Source organism: Tetrao urogallus (assembly GCF_951394365.1).
Source record: "Tetrao urogallus genome assembly, chromosome: 5".
Classification (NCBI taxonomy): domain Eukaryota; kingdom Metazoa; phylum Chordata; class Aves; order Galliformes; family Phasianidae; genus Tetrao; species Tetrao urogallus.
The window spans coordinates 46769270-46788707 of NC_136818.1; the positions used below are offsets into that span (position 1 = coordinate 46769270).

At 43.3% G+C, this 19438-nt stretch overlaps 1 pseudogene across 1 annotated transcript; it reads right to left on the minus strand.

Annotated features, from left to right (window-relative positions):
• Positions 1 to 511: 511 nt before the first annotated feature.
• On the minus strand, positions 512 to 18782 carry LOC306946798 (cytochrome P450 2H2-like; annotated as a pseudogene). Its single transcript has 18 exons — positions 18606 to 18782; positions 17782 to 17944; positions 16831 to 16980; positions 15881 to 16041; positions 15418 to 15594; positions 14850 to 14985; positions 14408 to 14595; positions 13747 to 13888; positions 13085 to 13245; positions 7510 to 7692; positions 6207 to 6369; positions 5258 to 5407; positions 4453 to 4613; positions 3861 to 4037; positions 3292 to 3427; positions 2850 to 3037; positions 1187 to 1328; positions 512 to 693 (listed from the first exon to the last, which is right to left on the minus strand). The product of its transcript is annotated as a cytochrome P450 2H2-like (transcript).
• Between the last annotated feature and the right edge of the window lie 656 nt (positions 18783 to 19438).

The window sequence follows — 19438 nt, forward strand, 5'->3', positions numbered from 1 at the left end:
ATGGTCGTGTTCTGACAGAATGAAATGGTTCCTTGTTGCTTTATGATTTCCTTTACAAACAGATCACAAGCAACAGATCACTAAAAACACAGAGAGATGTGCCTGAAACAGTCTGTGGGGCAAGCATCTTTTCCTTCTGTGCTGAGAGGTTCAGGTGATGGGGACAGCAGCAGCAGCAGCAGCAGAAGGGTTCTTAGAGCCTGCACACCCTGACACATCAGGAACTAGACAGGAACTTTAGCTGGTAATGTAAGTGCAAAGGAGAGCGTCTATCATTCTCCCTAAGGAGCTGTCACCTTCCCTACACAGTCACCCACTATGATTCTGTTTAGAGCTCGCTGTACTGATTATAAGAACAGCATGCAATTACTTTTCTTTAAAAGCATAACTTTTCTGTCCCTGAAGAAACTAGCAAATTATCTGAGTGTCTCAATCTCATCAGGATGGGCAATGACTGTCGTTCAAGAAGACTGTCATTCTAATTTGAGAGGTGGCAGCTGTCTTCACTTGTCTAACGTGGAATAAATGACACTTCATAATATTGGGGAATTTTTCCTGCAGAGGTGACTATGGGAGAAATGTCAACATCCCTGTGATCTACAGCGGGCTTCAGAGTAAAGTTCTGCAGGATGTATGTTAAAAATAAGAATATCTCCATCCGGGCCAGACCTTCTCCTGCACAGATGCGTTTTCCTGCAAGGAAAGAATGAGGAGAACAGGAGATGATGGTAGAGTACTTTTGCTGGTAACTTATTTTAACTCCTCTGCCGTGAGAGTTCCGACGTCTCAGAGTGGGCATGCAGCACTGCATCCTGCTGGTGGAGGGAATTGAATTAAACTGAGGTCTCAGTGTTCAGAGCAGTGTGAGAGTACTGGGTGGGCCAAAGCAATTTGAATGTTTCAGTTTCTCGTGTTGTGTTGCTGCTTTATGGCTAGCTAGGAGGGAGAAGTGGCATGGCTGCAAGTCCCACTTCATGCATCTTTTCTTGGAGGATGCATGAGAGGAGCTCTGGAACTTGTTAAGAAAAGGAGGTAAAGTGAAACTGTAGTATATGGGGTAGAGCTTAGCTGCCCAGAAGTGACCAGCAGATCTGCAGACATCACTGTTCAGACAGTGATGACTGAGCCACTGAAATCTCTGAAGAGGTTCTGGGAGAGGATAGATGACATAGAAAGAGCTCTTTACCTGCAGAAAATGGCAAGAAGTAGTCACTCTTTCTGAAGGCACCATTTGCATTCAGGAAATGTTCCGGGTTGAATTTTTCTGGATTAGGAAATTCCTTGGAGTCTTGCAGGATGGGAGACAGCAAAGGGAATATCATGGTGTCCTGAATAAGCATAGAGAGGAGAAAGTTAAGTGGAGACATGCCAAAGTAAAGCCCCATCGATCAGTTCCCAGGGCTGAATACATGAAAAGCTCTGCTTTGGTGGCTGCTGCGTGATCCCAGTAAGCTTCACTGTCTGCCAGAATGAAGTGTTGAAATCTCATGAGAAAAGCTGATAGAACTGCAAAAATGGTGAGTGGTGCAGACTTGGGGCACATTTAGAAGGCTTAGAGAAACTGTATTTTCTGAGACCAACAGCACCTATTCATATCTAAAATTAGATAGCTTTTTTTCATAGTTGCAGTTCACTGAGTAATAATTATTTGTACTGCAAGTGAAAAGTTGGAAGAATGATACACAAAAAGAAATGGTATTTGCATCTTAGTGTATAATAACACCTCAGAAAGACTGTTTTGGTTCTTTTGAATGATTAGAGGAATGATCGAGAATAAATTATCATTTCAGCTTCCTCGGATTCCATCAGTATCACACAGATTGCTGAGAAAGGATCATCACAAAACTTATTAGAGCTCTGGAGCTCTGAACACCTAACTCTGCACATGTAGATGTGTTGTGAAAAACTTGGTGATGTATAAAACTTCTCAGATTAAATCCTTATTAAATTCACATATACTAGAATAAAGTTATAAGCACTCTTTGCCTACACAAAGGAGAACAGCTGGAAAGACATCGTTACTAATAACTGATTCATGGCCATAGACTGTACTGCCAGGGAAGTGGTGGAGTCACCAATCATGGAGATGTTCACAGAATGTTTAGACGTTATGTTGAGGGACGTGATTCAGTGACAAATATTGGTGATAGGTTCATGATTGGACTGGATGATCTTGTGGGTCTTTTCCAACCTTGGTGATTCTGTGATTCTATGACTCTATGATCATAGAATCATAGAATGGCTCTGGTTGGAAGGGACCCCAAGGTTCATCAAGTTCCAACCCCCATGCCACAGGCAGAGAAATAGTCTTTCTCTACTCCTGTAAAAAGAGAAAACAGCATGTTTTATATGAGTAGGGAAAGTTTAGCCACATTTAAGCTAGCAGTTTTTAAATAAAAAAATGTATTCCATAAGTATGGCAAAGATGTTCTGTTTTAACAGTATTTTAACATCTTTTAACAGTAAGGTTGGCTAGATAATTTCATATGGTTTTCAAATAAACTAGAGCTTTGATTGTTTACATTTGTGTGAAAAAAAGTGGAAGCTTGATTTCCCTCTTCATACAGAGAATGGAAAAGCTTTTTTCAAATACAATGGGAGGGATGTAAGAATTAGAATTAAATGTGGAGATTGGTGGCCCTGCCCGTGGGAGGGTTGGAGATTCATGAGCTTGAGGTCCCTTCCAACCCAGGCCATTCTGTGTTTCTGTGAAGAAATCATAGAATATCCTGCCAAACCAAATTATTCTGATTTGTATTGCATTTCAGTGTGTTTGAAACTTAAGTAAAATGTGATTTATTTATCACATCACTGCTTTCAAGAGAAAATAATTTCTCCCAGTAATTCACCTTGGGAATGAAATAGTCTCTGAGCTTGGTGTCCTTGGTCACAGCATGTGGTAGGTTAACTGGAAGGAAATCAATGAATCTCTGGATTTCATGGATCACAGCATCTGTGTATGGCATCTGGCTCCTGTCTGCCATGCAGGGGCTTCGGTCTCGGCCCACCACACGGTCAATCTCCTTGTGAATTCTCTCTGTTGGGGAATAAGTAAATTGAATGGATGTTTCCCAAAGCCTTTCCTCACAGTTGCAGCAAGGCTTGCTTTTCACCCTCCCAAGAACACAGGAACATACTTGGTACTAATGGCTCTCTGCTGGAAGTAAAGCTAAGACTGATGGACATCTCTGCTATTAGGGACTGTTGCCACCAGTGGTAGTGACACAAACTGTCCGCTTTGAACCCATGGCCTATGATATATCTTCAAGTAAATATTCCCTTTCCTCTTACCTTCAATCTCTGGGTATTTCTGGAGAATCAGGAGTCCGTATCTCAGTGTGGTGCTGGTTGTCCCAGTTCCCGCAAGGAACAAGTCAAGTGTGGATCTGGCCAAGGACTCAACAGTGAAAATAGAGTTGCCTTTCTCCTGGAGGGAAATTTGGCAGGATTCTTTGAGTGAAAACAGTAAGAAGCTTTTCTACAAAGGACGCCTTGTGCCTATGCCGTATGCTTTTAGACTCACCTGATGTCTTTTCAAAAATACAACCCTCCCCAGGACATCAGGATAACAGTTCTTGTATGACACTTGAGGTAATATGGGAAGCGTATGGAATTCCCTCGGTGAGGTTGGTCAACAGCTTTCCCAGCTTTGGCTAGTGCTGTATGCCACTGTTAGCACTGTGCTTACAAATCTTTCAAAGGGAAATGGAGGGGGAGAGAATGAAGGTGCCAAGAAAAGCAAAATTCCCTCAGTATTTGCCAAAGGCCAGTGTGCTGCTACAACTGGGAGGCAATGCAAGGATTCAAATGCTGATATTCCCATCATCCAAAGAGCTCTCACTCACTCACTCTTACATTACCTGTTGCATTTTGTTGATAAAAGCATCAATAAAGTCTCGAGGGCAGCTGGGATCGAAAGATTCCTGGTGTGCTTTTATGATTTCAGAAATGAAGTCATCAATTTTTTCAATTCTTTTTAGTAGTGTTTTATGAGGCCCAGGCAAATAATCCAGGATGGTTGGGAAGAAATTGTAGAGCTGTGATAGTAAAAGGAAGGAAAAGCATATTTTGGTTGAACTGCTTACAATGAATTGTTCCCCTAACTGTTAGTATGAGAAGAAATAAACTGTTTCGGAAATGTAGGTCTATATTAATCAATTGGTTTTTAATGCCTTTTACATCACGGCTTAACTAGACTCAGGGAAAGACATAATTTAAGGTACTTTTGCAATTACATGCTTGGACGTGCAATTGGAAGTGCAGAAAGTTTAAAAAAAAAGAAAAGAAAGAAAAGCACAAAGGAGTTGGCTATGTAACTGACTTTTTGGCCTTCAAAATTCTTTTCCATGTTTAGGGGAATTCGTACCAGTGAAAAATTAATAACATGAATGAATAATCATTTTAAAACCACAATAATTCATACATTTATTAATGCAACGAAACTGCACAAACCTGTGTTTGTATTCTGCTCTGGTACTTTTCATTTTCTTTCAGCATCTCAATTAAATCCAGAAATTTCTTGTCCTCATAGTGAAATCGATCCCCAAATACAATGGAACAGATGATGTTGGAAACAGCATGCATTAAAAACACAGTAGGATCGAAAGGTTTCTCTGCAACATAAGAAAAAGTCACTTGCTTTCAGTATTTCAGTCATGATCTCCTTCCCTGACACCTACGGGGAAGTTTTGCATTCACTTGATGCCCAGATTTGTGCAGTCCTTTAAGAAGGTAGTGAGAGTCTTAGCCAATTGGTTCTTCTCTACTTGTAAATAACTGATATCCTGTCTGAATTGTTTAAGTCCCTGTCCCAGAGATGGAGGTTTTCAGTGGTGCATCAGCAATGCAGTATTATTGACAGGAAAAGAGCAATGCAGGTGAGCATTTTTCTCTCACATTGATAGCAGGGATATTTATGTGTGAATCCAGACTGAATTTTCTAGTGGCTCATGGAGAGCAGTGGTACTTTGGCATCTTATTGGGTCTGTCAGCATTTTTTCCTCCTTGTGGAACATCACACATGAAGGCTGTCTATTGAAAGGAAGCTTAGTGTCCAGGGTATTACCACTCTCAGGGGAGGTTCTTAAAAGAAATAGTAGTTTACATCCTACCAGAAATGCATGTATAGGTTAAAAAAGCAGAAATGGAGCTGTATGCTCACTTCCTGGGTCAAAGTTTTGATGAAGCGGTGGCACAACACTCACTATCTCATTGCAGGTATGCAACGTTTCCCAGCAAATGCATGTCAGTGTCCTACCATGTGTGTTCCTGATCCTCTCCACCAGAAAACGAGCTTCCTCCTGGATTCGCTTCTCAATGCCCTTCTTCCCCATTCCAAAATCACGCAGGGTGGTGAGGGTAAATCGTCGTATCTGCCTCCAGGTCTCCCCATTGCTGGTCAAAATGCCTGTCAAAAAAGGAAAAACAGACTCCATGAGGAAACAGATTTTCACCCTCCTGCTAGTCCCCCACATAGGTGTCTAACACTATTGCTGTATGCCCCACACCCTAACATTCCTGCAGTTCTGGAGGTGACAAATTGATCAATCTGACCAAGGCACCATTGTTTATTTCCAGAATAAGAGAAATGACACTGAGCCGTCAATAAAAAGGGACCACTGGTACTAAGTCAACTTGGCCACAAGCAGATGGCTAAGATAAATCCCAAAAATCTCAAATGCTTTATGCATTGTATCATCACCGAATACATTGAGGAAATAAAAAATAATACCATGGAATAACCATTTGCCTGGAGAAACAGTCTACTGGGAACTGTTGTGGTGAATGAGATCGGGGCCTGATATTGAGTATGACCCTTAACCAGGACAGCCTTTGTCTGCTTGTCAGTGTTGTACTCTGGAATTTCCACTTGATGGCACCTGTGCTGTAGGGCTTTTGGCAGTATTTTCAGAAATGGAAGAATAACAGCAATATCTTAGCGGCCCCTTTTGTCAACCAAATTTTAGCCAGAATTTGAAGGTGCTGAAAATTGAAAGGAACTCCCTGGAGCCAGCCTAGGACCTTAAACAGTTCTCCACCTACTGCTAGGTCCAAGGACTGAGTTGGGCTTTTAATACTTTATTCCTCATTTTTGTGTGTAAACGTAGTACTTGAAGTCCACCAGTCGCTCCTCCACTGCCCTTACAGGTGCATTCCTGTACCAATGACACGATCAGTTCTGTATGGCAACATTACCAGGGAAGTACCTAGGCCTTTGAAGACTTTCTCTAAAAGTGGCAGTACTCCTCTCCCACTGAAGGCTTCTCCATTATCAATTAGGGCTTCTTTCACAACGTCGTAGCCATAGAGCACCACAACCTTTTTGGGGCCTACATGTACTGTGAAGATAGGGCCGTATTTTTTGCTGAGCTGTAGGAAGGAAGAACACAAGGAACAAGACATCTGGATGTTAATCATGGAAAAAGAAATGTGCAGCTTCATATGAAGGTTCTTTTCTTTTTTTTTTTTTTTGTTTTTCTTCAGAAAGTATTTGCAGATTGTGCACCACAGTGGCAGACAAAAGGTCTCTTCCCTTATGCACCAATCCCTAGAGCATTGTAACTTCATCCTGGTGGGAGGCACACCGTCACTCACACTGCAGAAGACTGGAGCACGCTTTGGTTCAGCAGAACTTCACCTTAGTAAGTGCTAATGGTGTGTGATACAAGAACTGGGAAACACACTGACTCAAGCACAATTAGTCCACAAGGATTAAATGTGCCAGGCACACACCTCAGAGCCTTCCACATGTACTATGATTTGAGGAACTATTTTGCTGTTAATACTTTGCAACATGGGGCAGGTAAACAGAGGCTGAAAAGAAGAAAGAGAAGGAGGTTGTTGGCAATGACACTGAAAAATCTACTATTGCATGAACCAGTGGCCTGATGTCTCACAATCAGGAAAATGCTACACGGCGACGGTGTTTTATTCTATTGTTAAAACGTGTGCATTTGCTGGGACTGGGTGTGTGCTCAGAACTTCCCAACAGGTCTGCTTTCTCAGTGTGGCTGGGAATTGCCTACAGAAGGTCCTCAGGTGGAGAATAAGAGCCCTGCTCAGAGTGTCTGGAAACCATGTAATTCCTCATCCTTTCGCATCCATTACCACCATCCCATCACAGTACCCTCAGCATCAGGCTCCACAGCCAAACTCACTCCACCTATTTTCTTACAGGCACTGCAGCACAGGCTTTTTTTTTTTTTTTTTTTTTTTTGACAGATGCATGGCAGTATCCATGTGAGGGAACAGTCGGCACCATTCACCTTCAAACTCGTTTGTTTGGCCCTTGTACTCACAAATTCTCCTCCCAATAGATTGTACTGACTTGCCAGGGAGCTGGTGGCCCTGCATGCGGCAGAGGGTTTGGAGATTCATGATCCTGGAGGTCCCTTCCAACCTGGGCCATTCTGTGATTCTGTGATTCTGACAGCTGGTCAAACAATATTGGCATTGTCTTGTGAATTAAGATGAGTGGAGATAACACAGGAAAGAAAGAGACATTCTTACCTCCTTGAAGCTTTCCATCAAGTCCATTGGGTTCAGCTGAAAAATATTTCCAATTATGGGGATTGGTGTGGGACCAGGAGGCTCCTTCCCTCTTTGTGAGGTACTTCTCCATGCAGCAATGAGAAGGCATGAGATGCAGGCCAGCAAGAGGATTGTTGGCCATCCCAAGAACTCCATGGTGTGCTGAGGAACGGATGTCAAGTGCCGAAGAGTTTGAACTGGGACCTGCAAACCTGAGGTTATTTATAAGCTGTAGAAGAAAAGCACATGGATTAAATCAGCCAGTATCACTTCCCTGTTCCTGCTGATTACTTATTAATCTGCTCAAGATTAGAATGAGCAAACTAGGGATGAACTCATTGTTAACTCTGACTTTTTTAACACATACAGCTTGTGTTCCTTTTGTTAATCATCCATGTGGCACCAATAATAATCTAATGCTGCCAAATGATCTCAAAATGCAGAAATACTAGAGCCCATCTGCCAAATGTATGCTTGCTGTTGTCCTCATGCCTAGGATGATTTCTGGCTGCTTCTCCAACACGTGTGCAGAATAGAGGGAGCTGTGGATGAAATAGGGGCATCTTCACAAGTGTTTTATAGGTATTTCACCTTCACTTCTCAAACGGAGTAAGAACATTGGTGTGAGGTCACGCATGCAGATTTCCAGGGAAAAAATCTGCATTTTTCCTGATCTCTTTTATACAGTGCACAGTATCCATAGCATTTGCTGGAAGATTTGAAAAGTTATCCACAAAGCACAGAGCCCTGTGGCAGCCTGTGCTCTCCTTCGACATGTGATGTTTCAAGAAACTTTCTGAATATCCAGAGGAGATGTGAAAATCCGTGAAAGTTAATGGCATTCTGATCAGGGAGTAACAGAATGAATGGTTTTATTAGTAGTAATTATTTAATAGATCAGAAAAGCATAGGTGATGTATTACACTTCTGACTACTCTTCCTCACATGTACGTAGTATCTAGATCCAATATATGAGATCGAAATTCTGAGACAAGACTGTGTGTTTGATATGCTTTAGTGAGGAAAGGGACATGCGTCAGGAGTGTGCTGCAGCAGCAGCCCCTGCTCCAACTACTTTTGAGTCAGCCTCTATGTAAGGACACAGAAAAGCAAGAGACTGTACCGGAGGCAAACCTGCAAGCTCACCAGCACCTCTGGAAGGCATTCTTCTGCCTTCTGGCAGATCAAGCGAATAGAAGAGGAAACTGGAAATGAAGTGGGCCTCTACACCACCTAAGTGGTCCAAGAGTACCAAAAAACGAAAATAACCTGTTGTGGTTTAACCCATCAGGCAGCTGAACACCACACAAATGTTTGCTTCTTCCCCCCGGGTGGGATGAGGGAGGGAACTGGAAAGAATAGGATTCTTGTGGGTTGAGATCAAAACTATTCCCTGAGACAGAAGAGGAAAATGGAAACAAAAGTGCAGTGATAACTGTATGTACAGGCGCAGTGTAATTACTCTCCTCTTGCTGACCAATGTACAGCAAGAATACAACTTGCTGCCGACTGACAGCCAGGAGCAACACAAGGTCTCACTCCAAAATGCACAGTGTCAGTGTCTGCCTTACAAGACAAAGACTTTGCCATGACCAGGTGTTTTAAGATCCATGAAAAATTCAGCATTCAATGATTTACAAAACATGCATACTTGTAACATGCTATGCTGGTAGGGCTCAAGATAAGAAAAAGACCTTGTCGTTATCTTTCAGGTGATTGCAGAAATGCCATTTGACCAGTCAGCACAAAAGATTTGGTTAAATATTTGTGTTTGAACTCACAGGACCCAAAACACAACTCAGTTGACTCAGGACCAAGCCAGTGACGTGAGTTCTGCTCTTCAGTCAATTGGAATGTGCCACACCCTGGCTTGATCTTGGAAAGTGCAAGGAAGTTAATGTAGTATCAGCCTTGGTGTGGCTTGTGCAGTGACTCTAGCAGTAAGCCACTGTGGTGTTGTTCCTGTTGATGATCATCCTTGAATAGAGCTTAGCTTCAAAGTATAGTCGGCATTAAATGAGAAGAGGCCCTTCCCCAGCCAGGCAGCAAGTCAGGAACTGGGACACTAAGTTGACAAGTGTGCGTGCTTTGCCAACAGTGCATACGTTCAAGAGAAATGATGATGTGCAACTGACAATATAAAACCTCAGAAAGGCCCTGTGCAGCTGATTGGAACCAGGTGCACGACACAAATTCTGTCACACAGGAGGTCCATCAGTTCTACTCATTTGTGCCACTGAATGTCTCCCGTGCTACAACCACAGATGTCCCGCTCAGACTGTACCTCCTCCATTAAATCGGTTCCAAATTTTCTGTAAGTGATTGTGTTCAGGCCTTGAAGTTCAGGCCTGCTGGAAGAGGCTCAGAAGCAACTCTCTCTTTTCGTCTTTCAGAATTTGCAGGAAATCAGTGAGTTTAAATTAGAGTCCCAAAAGATTAGAGCTTGAGAAGCCTTCTGATGGAAACTACTTCGGCTTGGCTCAAAGCTGTGCATGCAGCCATTATTTTTTAATAGTGAATACAAGATGAATGTCTGTGCTTAACTAACATGGGAGGTGCAGATATTGGTATCACGTCCAGGAAACAAAGCAACGGATACCAAATCTGGTGATAAGCATTTGCTGATAGTCAGTGATTTCTGTCTTAATACGCAGAGCCTTTATTAAGGCTGAAATCACCTGAGCTTTGAGATGATCCATAGGGAATTTAGGAAAGCTGTCTCATGCAAAGTTATTGGATAGGCCCAACACTGAAAAAGGTGGAAGCCTCCACCCTCTAATGCAGGGTCTTTGTGTTTGTTAATCTCAGGTATCTGAGTATGCACATGTCACAGTCATGGAGAAGTGAAGGCCAAACGGCAGTCGGGAACCGAGGTTCCTGCAGTGAACAAGTTACGTTTGAAGAAATCAGGTAAGTCCAATGCAGACTTCATGTTTCATGCCTAGGTTTTGACCACTTGATTTCAGCTACTTGGATACCCATTCTCAGTGTTTACTACTTAGGATGCTGCTGTCTGTATTCCCTGCACTGAGACAAATCCAGCTCCAGCTCCAGCTCCAGCTCCAGCTCAATCCATTTCTTGGTGTATGGGAACTGCTGAATCACAGCCTGAACCTCTGATTGACCACCTGAGGCGAGCACTGAGTCAGCCCTGGGAGCACAGGTGAAGGCAGTTCAGGTGTGTGACCAGAAGGGTTGGAGCCTGGCTGCACCTCACCTAGACCCCATTTAAGGCCGACTGCCCCTGGGGAGGGATCTCTTTCTGGAGATTGCTCCCTTTGGCGTTTCTTTTTCCTGTAAGCCAAGGATATGGCTGAGCTTTTCCTTTTTTTTTTTTTGTTTTCTGTTTCCACCATGGTGATCCCTCTAGTTATACAACCTGTGAAGTACCGGCCTCTTCATGCTGCTCTGCTACTTGTATGTTTGTTGATTGTACACTTTACACTTGGATGGGAATGGTGGCTTTAAGGCAAGGGTGTTGTTCCTATCTTTTTCTGGGAGGAGTTAAATTGTGTCTCTTTCAGATTCAGACTCTCCTCTTCCTTGCCTTAGAAGGAAGTGTCTACAGCAGTGACTGTATAGTGCCTTTGTTTTCCTGAAGGCCTCTTTTGTTGTAGCAGAGCCTACAGTTTTGTTTTTTGCTTCTGCCTCTGCATTCATTATGCTCAAGTGCCCAACTTGGGAGTGTCTCAGTCATGCTGGAACACATCTGCCGTTTACTGATTTATGTCATATTAACTTAGAATGGTGGCTCAGGCAAGTGCTGCTGCCCTGCTAGGGGAAACAGCTCAGGTGGCTTTTTTATTGTTTCCTCGGCTGTTTCATAGAAACAGCGAAAGAAACTCAGGGACCTCTTTAGTGGGCCTGAAACCTGCCGGTTCTGTCCTTTGTTACCACTTGGCCAACTGGCTGACGCTTCCAAAGGTGCTTTCCAGCTCCCTAGAAGCTCTTTATACTTCCAGACGTTCTTAAGTTCTGTGAGATGTATCTGGGAATTAATAGCAACAGGGCAAAGAATGAATTAATCAAGGTTAAAGCCTCTCTTTATGTTGCTACGCGACAAGACTTTGTGTCAAATCTGCCATGGGAAGTCAAGTAGGCCGGCCTCAGTTCTGCAAATAAGGTACAATTTTCTGTGTACTGTCCCACCAGAAGTAAGAGCCTTGACAGCACTGAGCGTGAGCAGGCACAGAGAAAGAGCAGTATGGCTGCATGGAGAGATAGACTTTTATTGCCTGTTACTTTCTAAGTAATGTTTTCCAGTTTGGCAGGTGACAAAACATCTGACCCTTAATCTCTTAGGAAGTGCTAATACTGCTTTGTGTTCCATCAGGTGAATTCAGTGGAAATGCAAGCAGCCATTGGATGCACTTGCACTGCTGCTTGTACCACAGCACAGTGAGACGCCAGGAGAGACTGGTAGGGCACGGCTTTGGTGCTTTTCTGGTCTCAGATTCCTGCTCCATATGATGGTGGAGTCTTTGGGAGCTACAGCTTCTTTTTTTTTCTGTTTTTTTTTTTTTTTCCTCCTCCCTTTTGCTGCTTGGCACAGGCTGCCTTCTTGTCTGTTCAGCATGGAGGAAAGTGTCTGGAACAGGCAGGTTGCCTCCCAAGCCATTTAGCCATGGCAAAGTTGAAGGAAGCACAATGAGCTTTCCCTTTTTATTTTTTTTAATGTTTTTGATGAGTAGAATTCTAACACTTGGTCCAGGTTAGAAATATTAATAAGATAGATGATATTTTTCATGTATTTTCTTTATTTGTTTGTCTGTCAGTCTGTGATATATTTTGCTTTGAAATTTGTGTAACAACAAACAAGTAACTCGTGGTATTTCAAGGCTATTAACACAGCGAAAGAAATGAAAATATGGCTGCTTACCTACACATTAATTAATAAATGCCCCTGTGGAGACATTTCAAGTGCTGTATTATTCCACATAGCTCAGATTCAGCTCTGTCACTGCAATTACAGTAAGCTATACACTGCAGAGAACGTGATCGATCTGGGAAATGCCAGTCCTACATTTCTTTGTTAGCTCATAGAAACCCTTTACCTGAAGCTCGTCAAGTGTCCTCAGTGATTCTTACATTCTTCAAAAAAGTAATGGGAAGGTTCAAGCTGCATTCATGGAGATCCCAGCATTATTTCATGCTCTTTTCTCTCAATCAGCAGTGCTTAATTGCACTTTTAATTCTGACAGGCCCAGTAAGTGCAGTCCAGCCAGTTCCCACATGGTTAGTGAGACCAGAGGTTTTCTAGATGGTGTTTTAAAGCCAGAATGCATTTCTTCTTAATGAGTGAAAAGAAATAGTCAAGGTGTGTCCCTATTTTGGGCAGCGTGTGGGAGTCTAAGCTTTGTGGCGGATTGTTTTCTGCTGGAGCGTGTCCTTCTTGGATCACAAAGAAAAGCATAAATCTTCTATCTGTAAATATTGTGGGAAGTTATCTGAGTGTCTCAGTCACATCAGGGTGGGCAATGACTGTTGTTCAAGAAGAGTTCTGATGTTGGAGATGGCAACTGTCTTCACTTGTCTAACGTGGAATAAATGACACTTTGTAATATTGGGGAATTTTTCCTGCAGAGGTGACTATGGGAGAAATGTCAACATCCTTGTGATCTACAGCGGGCTTCAGAGTAAAGTTCTGCAGGATGTATGTTAAAAATAAGAATATCTCCATCCGGGCCAGACCTTCTCCTGCACAGATGCGTTTTCCTGCAAGGAAAGAATGAGGAGAACAGGAGATGATGGTAGAGTACTTTTGCTGGTAACTTATTTTAACTCCTCTGCCGTGAGAGTTCCGACGTCTCAGAGTGGGCATGCAGCACTGCATCCTGCTGGTGGAGGGAATTGAATTAAACTGAGGTCTCAGTGTTCAGAGCAGTGTGAGAGTACTGGGTGGGCCAAAGCAATTTGAATGTTTCAGTTTCTCGTGTTGTGTTGCTGCTTTATGGCTAGCTAGGAGGGAGAAGTGGCATGGCTACAAGTCCCACTTCATGCATCTTTTCTTGGAGGATGCATGAGAGGAGCTCTGGAACTTGTTAAGAAAAGGAGGTAAAGTGAAACTGTAGTATATGGGGTAGAGCTTAGCTGCCCAGAAGTGACCAGCAGATCTGCAGACATCACTGTTCAGACAGTGATGACTGAGCCACTGAAATCTCTGAAGAGGTTCTGGGAGAGGATAGTCTAGGTCCTGACGTAGAAAGAGCTCTTTACCTGTGGAAAGTGGTAAGAAGTAGTCACTCTTTCTGAAGGCACCATTTGCATTCAGGAAATGTTCCGGGTTGAATTTTTCTGGATTAGGAAATTCCTTGGAGTCTTGCAGGATGGGAGACAGCAAAGGGAATATCATGGTGTCCTGAATAAGCATAGAGAGGAGGAAAGTTAAGTGGAGACATGCCAAAGTAAAGCCCCATCGATCAGTTCCCAGGGCTGAATACATGAAAAGCTCTGCTTTGGTGGCTGCTGCGTGATCCCAGTAAGCTTCACTGTCTGCCAGAATTAAGTGTTGAAATCCCATGAGAAAAGCTGGTGTAAATGCAAAAAGTGCCAGCGGTGGAGTCTCGGTGGATATCTAGGAAGCTTTTTTTCACAGCAGCCATTCATATCTAGGAGCCAGCTAGCTACCTTTCCTCATAGTTGCAGTTCATAGAGTAATAACTGTGTGTATTGGAAACAAAAAGTAGGGATAGGCTGGTTCATAAAAGGAAGGCGACAACATTGTACAACTCAGTGCATAGCATCACCAGAGAAGGACCACTCCCTCTCAGAAATCAGATAATGCTGATTCTGTACTGCTCTCCAGTGTGTATGTAATTTAAGTAAAGCATAATTAATGTAGCACAGCAGGGGATTATGGATGTTCCCAGCAACAGACCTTGGGTATGAAATAGTCTCTGAGCTTGGTGTCCTTGGTCACAGCACGTGGAACGTTGAGGGGAAGGAAATCAATGAATCTCTGGATTTCATGGATCACAGCATCTGTGTATGGCATCTGGCTCCTGTCTGCCATGCAGGGGCTTCGGTCTCGGCCCACCACACGGTCAATCTCCTTGTGAATTCTCTCTGTTGGGGAATAAGTAAATTGAATGGATGTTTCCCAAAGCCTTTCCTCACAGTTGCAGCAAGGCTTGCTTTTCACCCTCCCAAGAACACAGGAACATACTTGGCACTGATGGCTCTCTGCTGGAAGTAAAGCTAAGACTGATGGACATCTCTGCTATTAGGGACTGTTGCCACCAGTGGCAGTGACACAAACTGTCCACTTTGAACCCATGGCCTATGATATATCTTCAAGTAAATATTCCCTTTCCTCTTACCTTCAATCTCTGGGTATTTCTGGAGAGTCAGGAGTCCGTATCTCAGTGTGGTGCTGGTTGTCCCAGTTCCCGCAAGGAACAAGTCAAGTGTGGATCTGGTCAAGGACTCAACAGTGAAAACAGAGTTGCCTTTCTCCTGGAGGGAAATTTGGCAGGATTCTTTGAGTGAAAACAGTAAGAAGCTTTTCTACAAAGGACGCCTTGTGCCTATGCCGTATGCTTTTAGACTCACCTGATGTCTTTTCAAAAATACAACCCTCCCCAGGACATCAGGATAACAGTTCTTGTATGACACTTGAGGTAATATGGGAAGCGTATGGAATTCCCTCGGTGAGGTTGGTCAACAGCTTTCCCAGCTTTGGCTAGTGCTGTATGCCACTGTTAGCACTGTGCTTACAAGTCTTTCAAAGGGAAATGGAGGGGGGAGAATGAAGGTGCCAAGAAAAGCAAATTTCCCTCTGTATTTGCCAAAGGCCAGTGTGCTGCTACAACTGGGAGGCAATGCAAGGATTCAAATGCTGATATTCCCATCATCCAAAGAGCTCTCACTCACTCACTCTTACATTACCTGTTGCATTTTGTTGATAAAAGCATCAATAAAGTCTCGAGGGCAGCTGGGATCAAAAGATTCCTGGTGTGCTTTTACGATTTCAGTAATGAAGTCATCAATGTTATCAAAGATTTTAATTAGTTTTTGGTGAGGCCCAGGTAAAGAATCTAAGATGGTTGGGAAGAAGTTGTAGAGCTGCAATGATAAAAGGAGGAAATGCCTATTTTGGTTGATGTGCTTGCAGTCATTTTTTTCCCCTGTCTGTTACTATGAGAAGCAGTAGACTCTTCTGCATCATGGTTTCACCATACTCAAGGAGCGGCTTCACTTGAACTGCTTTAGCAATTCTGTTCTGCTCTGGAAGTACATTGTGATTTCCATAAAATGAAGTATGCCAATGATAAATGAGTAACACAAATGAATATAACAATAATAACCTAAACCATTAAGTCATGTATTAATGAAATGAAATTGCACAAACCTGTGTTTGTGTTTTGTTCTGGTACTTGTTGTTTTCTTCCAGCATCTCAATTAAATTGAGAAACTTCTTATCCTCATAGTCAAACCGATCCCCAAATACAATGGAGCAGATGATGTTGGAAACAGCATGGGTTAAGAATTTACCAGGGTTGAAAGGTTTCTCTGCAACAGCAACAACAGAAAGGTAACTTGCTTTCAGTACTTTAGTCATCATCTCCTCCCCTTATAGCTCCAAGGAAGTTTTGCATTCACTTGAGACCCAGATTTGTGCGGTCCTTTAAGAAGATAGTGAGAGGTTTATCCAATTGGATATTCTCTACTTGTACATAACTGATTTTCCTGTCTGAATTTTTGAAGACCCTGTTTTACCCTGTTCTTTCTACAGCAAGTCTGAGTGACTTGTTTCCCCTTCATCTGACATACATCTTCCAGCAGGACAGTCTGCTTATTTGAGGCTGCCTGAAGAATACCACCAGAACCCAAAGAATCTTCAGATACCTGTGATCAAAAGTAGAGTTTTGACAGCATGGCTACAGAATATTCTAAGGAAATAACTATGATGGAAGCGTGAGGAAAAAGTGAGATCAGATCCATGAAAGACAGGAAAGTTGAACCCGGAGACTGCAGTAAGGTATATCTCAAGTACAGAAGATAAGAATCATCAAGATTGGAAGGTATGAAATCCTGAGGGGAAAAAAGAGAGAGCAGTTAATGGTAATGTTATGGATCAGCCTCTTCCATGCAGCTCTGGAGCCAGCCCTTCTGTGCCTTGCCCATGACTCCTTGTTGGCTGTACAGTGAGGCGCATGCAATGCAGAATCAGTGAGATGAAAAGAGCATGTTTTCTCAGATTCACAGCAGGGATTTTTATCTGTGAATCCAGACTGAATTTTGTTACAGTCTCATTGCAGGTCTGCAAGGTTTCCCAGCAGATGCACATCAGTGTCCTACCATGTGTGTTCCTGATCCTCTCCACCAGAAAGTGAGCTTCCTCCTGGATTCGCTCCTCAATGCCCTTCTTCCCCATTCCAAAATCACGCAGGGTGGTGAGGGCGAATCTCCGCAGTTGTCTCCAGGTCTCCCCATTGCTGGTCACAATGCCTGTTACAAGAAAAAACAACAAATCTCCATGAGGAAGCAAGTTTTCTGCCCCCCACCCGCCCTTCTGGAATAAGTATCTACAGCAATTGCTGTGTGCTCCAGTCCCTAACTTTCCTGCAGTTCTGGAGGTGACAAATTGATCAATCTGACCAAGGCGCCATTGTTTATTTCCAGAATAAGAGAAATGACACTGAGCCGTCAATAAAAAGGGACCACTGGTACTAAGTCAACTTGGCCACAAGCAGATGGCTAAGATAAATCCCAAAAATCCCAAATGCTTTACGCATTGTATCATCACCGAATACATTGAGGAAATAGAAAATAATACCATGGAATAACCATTTACCTGGAGAAACAGTCTACTGGGAACTGTTGTGGTGAATGAGCCCAGGGCCTCATTGAGTATGACCCTTAACCAGGACAGCCTTTATTTGCTTGTCAGTGTTGTACTCTGGAATTTCCATTTGATGGCACCTGTGCTGTAGGGCTTTTGGCAGTATTTTCAGAAATGGAAGAATAACAGCAATATCTTAGCGGCCCCTTTTGTCAACCAAATTTTAGCCAGAATTTGAAGGTGCTGAAAATTGAAAGGAACTCCCTGGAGCCAGCCTAGGACCTTAAACAGTTCTCCACCTACTGCTAGGTCCAAGGACTGAGTTGGGCTTTTAATACTTTATTCCTCATTTTTGTGTGTAAACGTAGTACTTGAAGTCCACCAGTCGCTCCTCCACTGCCCTTACAGGTGCATTCCTGTACCAATGACATGATCAGTTCTGTATGGCAATAGTACCAGGGAAGTACCTATGCCCTTGAAGAGTTTTTCAATCATAGGCAGTATTCCTCTCCCACTGAAGGCTTCTCCATTATCAATTAGGGCTTCTTTCACAACATCGTAGCCGTAGAGCATCACAACCTTTTAGGGGCCTAGATGTACTGTGAAGATGGGGCCATACATTTTGCTGAGCTGTAGGAAGGAAGAACACAAGGAACACAGTCTACTTGTGCATGTTAATCATGGGAAATTAAGTTTGCAGGTCTTCACCTGGTGAATAAGATCTCTGGAAAGCAATTCATTCCTCAGCCCTTTCCCATCCATCTACCACCATCCCATCACAGTACCCTCAGGATCAGCTCCACAGCCAAACTCACTGCACCTATTCTCTTACAGGCACTGCAGCACAGGCTTTTCTTTTTTTTTTGACAGATGCATGACAGTATCCATGGGAGGGAACAGACGATGCCATTCACCTTCAAACTCCTTTGTTTGGCCCTTGCACTCACAAATTCCCCTCCCAAGAGATTATACCTACCTGCCAGGGGGCTGAGGCGAGCAAATAGAGCCATGTCCTCCATAAATCAGGACTGTGCCCTTTTGCCAAGGCAGTGAAGAGATTTGCACAAAAGGGTTGTGGTGGATATGGTGAATGCATCAGGACCTTGTCTAGAAATCTACGGTATACTGCAGTACTGATGTGAGGCCAATGCAGTCTCAACACCAGTATGGTTATTGCAATTGGCAGCGTACTACATCAAAAGCAAACATGCAGAAGCTGTGAATTAAGCTGAGACTGTCTGGACTGGGCTTTGTCCAAGAGGCAATGCAGGAAAGAAAGAGACATTCTTACCTCCTTGAAGCTTTCCATCAAGTCCCTTGGGTTCAGCTGAAAAACATTTCCAATTATGGGGATTGGTGTATGACCAGGAGGCTCCTTCCCTCTTTGTGATGAACTTCTCCATGCAGCAATGAGAAGGCATGAGATGCAGGCCAGCAAGAGGATTGTTGGCCATCCCAAGAACTCCATGGTGGGCTGAGGAAGGGATGCAAATTGTCAGATGAGTTTGAACTGGGACCTGCAAACCTGAGGTTATTTATAAGCTGTAGAAGAAAAGCACGTGGATTAAATCAGCCAATGCCACCTCCCTGTTCCTGCTGAGGCAGCAGATTACTTATTAATCTGCTCAAGATTAGAATGAGCAAACTAGGGATGAACTCGTTGTTTACTCTGACTTTCTGAACACATAGAGCTTGTGTTCCTTTTGTTAATCATCCATGTGGTACCAATAATAATCTAATGCTGCCAAATGATCTCAAAATGCAGAAATACTAGAGCCCATCTGCTGAATGCATGCTTGCTGTTGTCCTTATGCCTAGGGTGATTTCTGGCTGCTTCTCCAACACGTGTGCGGAGTGGAGGGAGCTGTGGATGAAATAGGGGCATCTTCACAAGTGTTTTATAGGTATTTCACCTTCACTTCTCAAACGGAGTAAGAACATTGGTGTGAGGTCACGCATGCAGATTTCCAGGGAAAAAACTGCATTTTCCCCGATCTCTTTTTTGCAGTGCACAGTATCCATAGCATTTGCTGGAAGATTTGAAAAGTTATCCACAAAGCACAGAGCCCTGTGGCAGCCTGTGCTCTCCTTCGACATGTGATGTTTCAAGAAACTTTCTGAATA